Consider the following 9,171-nt stretch of genomic DNA (forward strand, 5'->3'; position numbering starts at 1 on the left):
AATAAATATTTAGAGAACTGTCTAATGGAACACGCATAAAGGGTTCATTTTTTTTATGTTTGAAATGAAGGTATTCGTTTATTAAGCAGACTATTCATGTAAAAAAAGCTATCCGGCTTACTTACGGAACTTCGGTGGTTCTACTCAAATACCTGTTTTTTGACAGAATATTGTACAGATGGGCACCCTTGGGTCTTCCTTCACCAGTAAAGCTGGAAAGTCACCTTATGACCAGTAATGTGTTTGTGCGATGTAAAACCAACCCAAAAGCAAATAAGCGAACTGTTGAAAATATTTACTTGATACAGTTTATATTTCAAATTAAATGTGTAGCCTATGCATTTATTTGTCAAAAATGATACATGGACATAAATCAGATTTATAAATATCACTTAATGTGTTTATTTTGTTAAAACGTAAAAATGATGCAGTATATATTGAGTGAGATTGTTCATGAAATGTATTCAATGCAAGCGTCTATCCACTTCACCAACAAAGCGCTAAACTTACTGAACATATTCATTTAAGGTACATTTATCGTGCGGTTTGGAAATAGTTTTCAACTTGTATTTGTTTAATTAATGTAATTAAATACACAACGAATTCAGACAATAGAGGCATAATATAATTATTATAAATTATCTCCCAACCCATTCTATTATAACCACCTGTGGTATTTGATGAATTGTTACAGCACGCAAATACTTTAAATTCTAGATAGCAGTGTTTGAGTTCATATTCCAGTGAAAGAATGTTCAAATAAATAAATCAAAATTCCTATAAAAAAACTAAACTCTGAAACATTTAACGTTAAGATTAATGATAGTTATTTTCTGTACGAAATCTGCTGTGGTCATAGTATTATTTTTACAATAGGTTTATCTCTTAGATTTGGTTTGCTAAATTGCTAATCATGGTCATGCAACTACATAGTTAGGTGAAGAAGCAGGCGCTTGTTTTGGTTGAGTCTATTATGTTTTGTTTAGGGGGTTGAGTTGTCATACACAAATTTACAATTTATATGCATTTATTTTTTTCCAATGATTGTTATTATCTTAAATGCTTCTGGGATTGTTGTTTTATCAATTCATTTGTAAATAAGATTGTTATATGTCTATTAACGGAATTATTTTAATGAACACGAAATTAGTTCACACCTACATGTGTATTGGTAACGTAATGGTTTAAGCCAATGAAAACACGTCAATATTATTATACTCAGGCAGAGAAAAAGTGTGCAAAGAGTAAATCGATAATCTTTATGTAGCCAGAAAACTTTGAATTGCAAGTATTTTTTCATATCTTTTCGGCAGGATAAACTGTCCGAGGATTCGTATCGTAAAATGGCTCCAATTTACAGTATCAAGTGATTATCCCAAGCACCACCGCGACTATGCGCGGGAATTTTAATTATAGCTAACCTCGGCGCGTATACCTTTTTCATATTTTATTGTAATAAATATTTACAAACTGTGTCTTTCGGGGTTTTTTTTATCAATATATAACCAATAATGAGGTTAATATGAATAAATAATCATATCTCAAATCTTTGACTATGATTTACAATGAAATTCTACCTTAAGTGTATTAAAAAGGTTTTTAATTTCCTGTAATTTTATTTTGTGATTATGCTTCAAAGCAGTCAATTGACCGTGAATTTTCTTTTCATATTTTAATTTCCTTGAAATCATTTTTCTCATCTGAAGGCATGCAACTTTAATATGGTGATACAGTCTTTAATCAAGTTTGCTCATATTAGTTTGATTGGTCCTGTTAAAGCTAAAGCTTAAATGCACTAGCATTTCTTTAAATTAAAGTTTAAAGATATTCTAAGCTCTAATTTTAATATAAAAAAATATTGACAATGGATACACAGTCTCCTTATAAATATAAATATGAAATATACGTGTTTTGACTTCACACAAAGTAGATATGTTATGTTTTAAACTCTTAACACTACTCGTGGTCACAGTATAAATATAATGATAGTGTCATTACAAAAACTTTTTTTTTCTTTTTTTTCTTTTTTTATAGAAAAGACCATCTTTACATTGCCTGTAATAGCATATGCAGTTTCCTGCACATAGTATATTTATTCTTTTATCCAAATAAGACATTTTCAGCAAGAATTTCATAAATTTCATTGGCTTGGGTCATGACCTGTTTAGGATGTGTAAATATATTTCAGCTCTGGAATTCGGACTACTATCATTGTAAGGTCAGTTGTAGGTCATTAACCAGGAAAAAAAATAGGCCTAAAGAAACATAAAAATTGTTTTTCCTGTACTTTACTATCAAAGATGAGTTTATCTGCTCAATTCTCTTATTGAATTTTGTAAAAAATTGTAATTTTTTCATTTTTTGTTGTTGAATTAACAAGGGACAAGGGGTTTAATTTCTGTTTCTGAATTGAATTTTGATATGAACTGGCTTACTTTTGATATATTTGATATCGCTTTACCTACTTTTTTGTCTTTTATGTACAGACTTGAAATTTGGACTATGGGTGTAATTTGTGTAATTTTTGATGTTGAATTCAATTTTGATACCAGCTGACCTACTTTAGGTATTACTGACATCATTTGACCTACTGTCTTGTATTTTGACATATAGATTTTAAATGTTGACTAGGTTTGTAAATTCTGATGCCGAAATAAATTTTGATATCAACTGACCTACTTTTGATATTTTTAATATAATTTGACTTTCATTCTTGTGTTCTTGACATACAGACTTTGGACTAGGGGTGTAATTTCTGATGCTGAATTGAATTTTGATATTAACTGGCCTACTTTTCATATTTTTTACAATGTTTGACCTATTGTCTTTTTTTGAGATACAGTTATGTTACCATACAGAATGTATAAAAAAAAATTGTCCCAAACTGTGAACTTCAAACAACTACACCTTACATGTTTTGCATGTGACATTTTGTGTTTTCATTCAAAAAAAGTTTTTAAAAAAATTGTCCAATCAAAAATAATCCTGCTCTAGTGGTCAGTTGTTCTGCATTTATTCTACATAGTCTCATAGGAACACACTTGCAACATACATATTTTAACAAATCCTTTCCAAAATATTAGGGCAAAATATTACAATTTTTATAGTGAATAATGAAATGATGGGTTAGATGAGTCATCTAGGGCCATCTTAGTGGTCCTATTGTTTATTATGAAGAAAAAAAGCTAAAACAATCAGTGTTGTGAAAGTATATTACTAAAGGGGCAAGTTAAAGTTGATCGAGCTGAACTGCCGAAAGAGCTGGACTTGCCTTTCAGCAAGTTCTTTTGAAAAATAATTTCCAACACTGAAAAACAGTTGTTTCTGGTGGGCGACTCAAGGCCATCATGACCCTCTTGTTTAATAATTTCATTTTTCTTGCGCAATTCTCTAAAATGAGACTTGGTTTTTCTATATGCGTTTCACAATTACCATTCACCATACCAGGTTGTAAAATAACTTAATTTGGTCCTTAAATCAGTTTTTACCACAACATCAAACTTCATTCAGAATTCATGTCACGTTATTGTGAGCAAAATTCTGAGTTTCCTTTAGATATGAACAAGAAAATGTTTATTACCCCCCGCCGAAAAGACGGATATAGAATAAGTCTCCATCCGTCCGTCTGTCCTTCCGTCCGTCACTCTACATTTTTGTCCGGAGCATATCTCAAAAAGTATCAATTTGAAACTTCATAGGTGGAGGTATCAACTTGAAACTTCATTTGTGGATAAATCATATTTAGGAAAAGTGCAGTGCACAAGAATGATAACTCTACGCTGCATATTTTTTTCATTGTTGCCCTTTGTTATTCTTCAAACTCAATTTTTGTCCACAGCAAAAAGCCTTTGAGATATCAACATGAAACTGCATGTGGATAGATCTCACTCAGGAGGTGTGCAATGCAAGAGTGATAACTGTACCATTTCTAAATTTTGAGTTATTGCTCTTTGTTATTTTTTCATACTTAATTTTTTCACCTGAGTGGAGCATAAATTAAACTAAAAAAACAAACTTTGAGATGTCAATGTAATCTTCATAGGTAGATAGATCTTTTTGAGGATGAATGTTGTGCGAAAGAATGATAACTCTAACCTTTATAATTTTGAGTTATTGACATTTGTTATTTTCTTACTTTTTGTCCGGAGAAATATCTAAAAAAGTGGTATAGGTAACAACTTGAAACTTTATAGGTGGATAGCTCTTTTTGATGAGAAGTGCAGCACACTAGAATGATAACTAACCGTGCATTATTTTTAAGTTATTGCCTTTGTTATTTTTCATACTTAATTTTGTCCAGGGTATAACTACAAAAGCCTTTGAGATATCTACATGAACCTTCAAAGGTGGACAGATCTCACTCAGGAGATATGAAGTGCAAAAGAGTGATAACTCTACCCTTCATAATTTTTAGTTATTGCCCTTTGTTATTTTTCATACTAATTTTTTCACCTCAGTGGAGCATATCTCTGAAAAAGTCTTTGAAATGTCAACATGAAACTTCATAGGTGGATAGATCTTTTTGAGGAGGAATGTTGTGCGCAAGAATGATAACTCTATCCTTTATAATGTTTGAGTTATTGCCATTTGTTATTTTTCAAACTTTTTGTCCGGAGCTTATCTCAAAAAAATGTTACAGGTAACAACTTGAAACTTCATAGGTGGATAGATCTTATTGGGGAGCATTGCAGCACACTAGAATGATAACATACCGTGCATTGTTTTTTAAGTTATTGCACTTTGTTATTTTTCATACTTTATTTTTGTCCAGGGTATAACTACAAAAGCACTTGAGATTTCAACATGTAACTTCATAGGTGGATAGATCTTACTCAGGAGGTATGCAATGCAAAAGAGTGATAACTCTACCCTTCATAATTTTTGAATTATTGCCCTTTGTTATTTTCCATACTAAATTTTTCACCTGAGTGGAGCATATCTCTGAAAAAGTATTTGAAATGTCAACATGAAACTTTATAGGTGGATAGATCTTATTGGGGAGGAATGTTGTGCGCAAGAATAATACCCTTTATATTTTGTTAGTTATTGCCATTTGTTATTTTTCATACTTTTTGTCCGGAGCTTATCTCAATTATTATTAATTGAGCCTTGATTTTAAACTAAATGTGTCTGTATTTCTTACCATCCTTTACTGGTTTTAGATTATCATTATTGTTTAATAGTGAAACGTACCCGGGGTCTGCTAGCCCGGACACACTTCAATATCGACACGTGGGTTCTTCTCAAACACACGTAAATGGATTAGGGAAATTAGGGACACAAGGAGTAAAAGATACGGACGCCTGAAATAAGATTAACACAACAATTTATTAAATATACATTTCACAAACAATAAAATTCGTATATAGTATATTCTGTGGATGGCTCTGGCTTGGGCTCCTCGTCTTAGGTCAGGAATATTCTTCTGTCACGTCTTGCCTGTGGTCTGGTACGAATTCTATGGTAGGATTTACCATGAAATGTTATAAGGTTGATGGGGTATCTAAAATGGTAACTACATAATACAGTGGTGTTCTACCCTGGTATATGGGTATCACTATAAAATATGGGGTTATGGCTATGGAAACTTGGTCTTCAGTCAGGATCTATCATAAATGGAAAATAATGCCAAACTGCCAAACTAGATGATTTAATATAAAACTTCTAAATAAACTATTACTGGCACGAAGTATTATATACCTTTCTGGTGGCTGGAGATACATCCATATTCATATATGGTATAGAATGAAACTAAGGTGTGGTCTGGTGGCTATCTACCAAGGTACTGACAATTTTGGCAGATTCGGGCTGCTATTTATAGTCTGGGACGCTGGGTGGCTAGCTTGGCTAGGGTGCCTAGCTTGGCAGTATCGTCATCGTCTTCGATGACGTCACTGCCAATCTCGCGCGGGCAGAAATTTAGCCAGTACCAGCTGCCATGTTTAAATTGGCAGCGTGTGGCTAATTGAACATTAAAACGGCTACAACGTAGAAAATAAGTTATTTTAAGTAATATAACCATCGTAAATATTAAAAGGATGAAGTTATCTGTACATGTAGTGTATGTTTTGATGATTAAAAGTTGATGTCATGAAGTACAGTTAATTACTTTAGTACTTGAGTAGTTTCCGGATACGGGTTTATTTTCGGACGTAAAATGATGGGCCTGATCGTTACATTGCACCCCGCTCACATGGATTCAGCCCCTGAATAGTAGGAAGGTAAGTATATTTACAGTCGGAAGGTTTATCATTTTACCTAAATAATGTCATTGGTAACACGACATAATGAAATAATTATATTATCGGGTAATTATCATTTGATAATTGGTTATTACACTAATTAGACAGAGGAGTTAATTAGTTTAACTGTATAATTTGTCAAACTTGGTATGTAACAGTTTAAGTCATAGACACATCATATTAATGCATATATAAATTATTATACATGCATAGTAATAATTAAAATTTGCTAAATATTTGCAAATTTTCCATGTAGGAACATACATGTACGTATTGTCGGAATTGACAATATAATTTATGGATGTTGTAAAATTACAACTTCAATTATATGGCATAAACAAATTAATCATATAAAGGGTCATGTATACAGGTAACATTCACTCGGCACAGTCAAACATTAAAATATCGCATTCAAATATAGAGCGCTCTATTAATACATTCATAAATAAATACATGTATTTAATATTTACAGTGAATAGAGAGCTTGGGTGTATTGGTTAGTTGGTCACCTGGAGAAGCGGTTATTACCAACTGCTCATCTAAACAGAAGTATACTTCATTACATCCTCAGCCTAAAATACACTCCTTACAGTGGGACACTGTACAATCATGGCTGGTACATTTAATAATATTCATAATAAATTAACACTTGGCTAATTTAAGCACATAGGCCGGCAAGTCATATAGACAATATATCATCATAGTAATTAAATATCATAACATATATGGCCAATATTTGGTACCCCCCAAGGTATACCAATAATAAAACTTCACTCTTTGATTTCAAAGGTGGCATCACTTCTTTATAAGTGGAATACAAAACATTGCACTGTTTTGGTTAATCATTTAAAATTTCAATGTCATCACTCTAAATGGTAATTAGCTGTCCATTAAATAACTTTTAGGTTATAATGTTTCAGGCTAATTTGATGGTAATGGTATAATGTCTCTTATTCTATTTGATTTCTTCATTTAGAGTAACGTTCTCCAGGTTCGAGTTTTGTTATTCTCCAGGTTTGTCATATTACGGGAAAAAGGACCACTCTGATGTGCAAGCAGAGGAACGATGGTGTCCACCTGAAGTCAATATTTTTGAACAACAGGGAGCGGGTTAAAGTGTCCACCAGATGAACAGGCAGTTGAGTAAACAGCTGTTCAAATGGGAGCAGGAAGGGGGTCCACCTGAAACTCATCAATGTAAAGGGTTGATTTGTAACAAGGAGCGGTGTATTTGGAATTCCATGTCTTCATTTTTGTTAAATATTCATCAGCTGGATTGGTAAGAATAGGTATACATTATTTATTTAAATATCACTTCATTTAGGATCATAAGTATCATAAAACAACAACAACAACTAGTTGGTTTAAACTTCCTCTTATTATTATAATAATTTAACTGTCTAGTCTGCTTGTCATGTATCTGTTAGATTGATCTCTTTTAAGGTCAGTTAAATCTCTATTAATTGACTCTAATGATTTGCAAATGGTATCAAGTTTGAGGTCTTTTCTTTCCTGTTCTGGGTCAGTGACTGATGCTACTAATTTATTTCTTTGTTTATCTGCTGTACGGAAAGCCTCTAATCTAATAGCTGCTTGTTCAGCTTCTAATAGGGTTTTTGGTGATATTTCTTTTAGTCTTAATCTAATCTCTGAGTCTGTAATTGCATCAATAAAGTGATCTAAGGCTATGGCCTCAATTACTTCTTTAGAAGCACTGGCATAAGTGTTTCTGGTCAGTCTGTATATATCTTGTGACAATTGAGAAATTGTCTCCCCTTTTTGTTTTACTCTGGTTTTAAGTTTGGCTTTAAAAATGTCTGTTCTATTGGCTGGACCATAACGTTGGTTAAGTAGGTCAACTAGCAGTTTATAGTCACAATGGTCTCTTGTATCAATTTCAGTCAACATTGATCGGGCATCACCCTTTAAACAACTAGCTAGGCATAATCCTTTGGATCTAATGTTCCAATTATTTAAATCACTACAAATTTGGAACGATATTAAAAATTCATTTAAGTCTTTAGTACCATCAAAAGTTGGGGGTTTCACTTTGATAGTGTTTGTATTTGACATTCTATATGAAGAGGTCTGGTCATCATAAGAAAAATTACTGCTAGGTATGTCAGTAGAATTTGAATTTCTATTTTCAAATATATCTTGTCTTCTTTCTATGTTTTAAGTCTCTGGTCTACAGCTTCTCCCATTGAAGTGAGAGCATTTTTCATTTGTGTAGCAATCTCAAGCATTTTAGCTTCAGATTGGCTAATATTGTCTTGTGCCAAAGAGGCTGGTCTTGAATAGTCTGAGTCTTGAGATAAAGAATCATCTCTATCTGTATTTGTATGGTCTACATGGACATCAATGTCCATATCAATTTGATTTTGTGCCATCTGGTAACGAATAGCAATATCAAGGTTGGTAATAATTATTCTATGTACTATTTATAATAAAAATAATAAAACTAGGTATAATGTATAATGTCTATTCCTTTCTGCTTTCAGGTTGGCCAGACAAGAATGCAGTCAGCAATGGGCATTCAAATAAGGCTATAATCATGCATCCAACCAACAAGTAAACTTGTTTGATTGAATGGTCAGCACCTTGGAAGATCAAAAATCTGGATCAGCAAATGAAATGAACTATGATACATAAATAATAAAATGTTCTGTCTCTTGGTCTCCTGGTTATTTCCCTGTAATGGTAAAGCAGACAACTGATTAATGGTTGATGATGGATCAATCTGGAAAATTATATAAATCTCATAAAATCATTGGAATCCCACTTCTGACACCAGTTGAAACGTACCCGGGGTCTGCTAGCCCGGACACACTTCAATATCGACACGTGGGTTCTTCTCAAACACACGTGAATGGATTAGGGAAATTAGGGACACAAGGAGTAAAAGATACGGACGCCTGAAATAAGATTA

General features: G+C 32.7%; 1 long non-coding RNA gene across 2 annotated transcripts; it reads left to right on the plus strand.

Moving 5' to 3' along the window:
* The first annotated feature begins 5,428 nt into the window (after positions 1-5,428).
* LOC132746187 (uncharacterized) lies at positions 5,429-8,919 on the plus strand. 2 transcript variants are annotated; one of them, XR_009627955.1, is made up of 4 exons: positions 5,429-6,221; positions 6,715-6,858; positions 7,257-7,531; positions 8,744-8,919. It is a non-coding gene; the product is annotated as an uncharacterized LOC132746187 (long non-coding RNA). The 2 variants fall into 2 exon arrangements; XR_009627954.1 differs by having other exon boundaries at positions 5,431-6,858.
* Positions 8,920-9,171: the final 252 nt, after the last annotated feature.

Source organism: Ruditapes philippinarum, unplaced genomic scaffold (assembly GCF_026571515.1).
Source record: "Ruditapes philippinarum isolate M1 unplaced genomic scaffold, ASM2657151v2 ctg21142_1_1_1_1, whole genome shotgun sequence".
In the NCBI taxonomy this organism is placed as follows: Eukaryota; Metazoa; Mollusca; class Bivalvia; order Venerida; family Veneridae; genus Ruditapes; species Ruditapes philippinarum.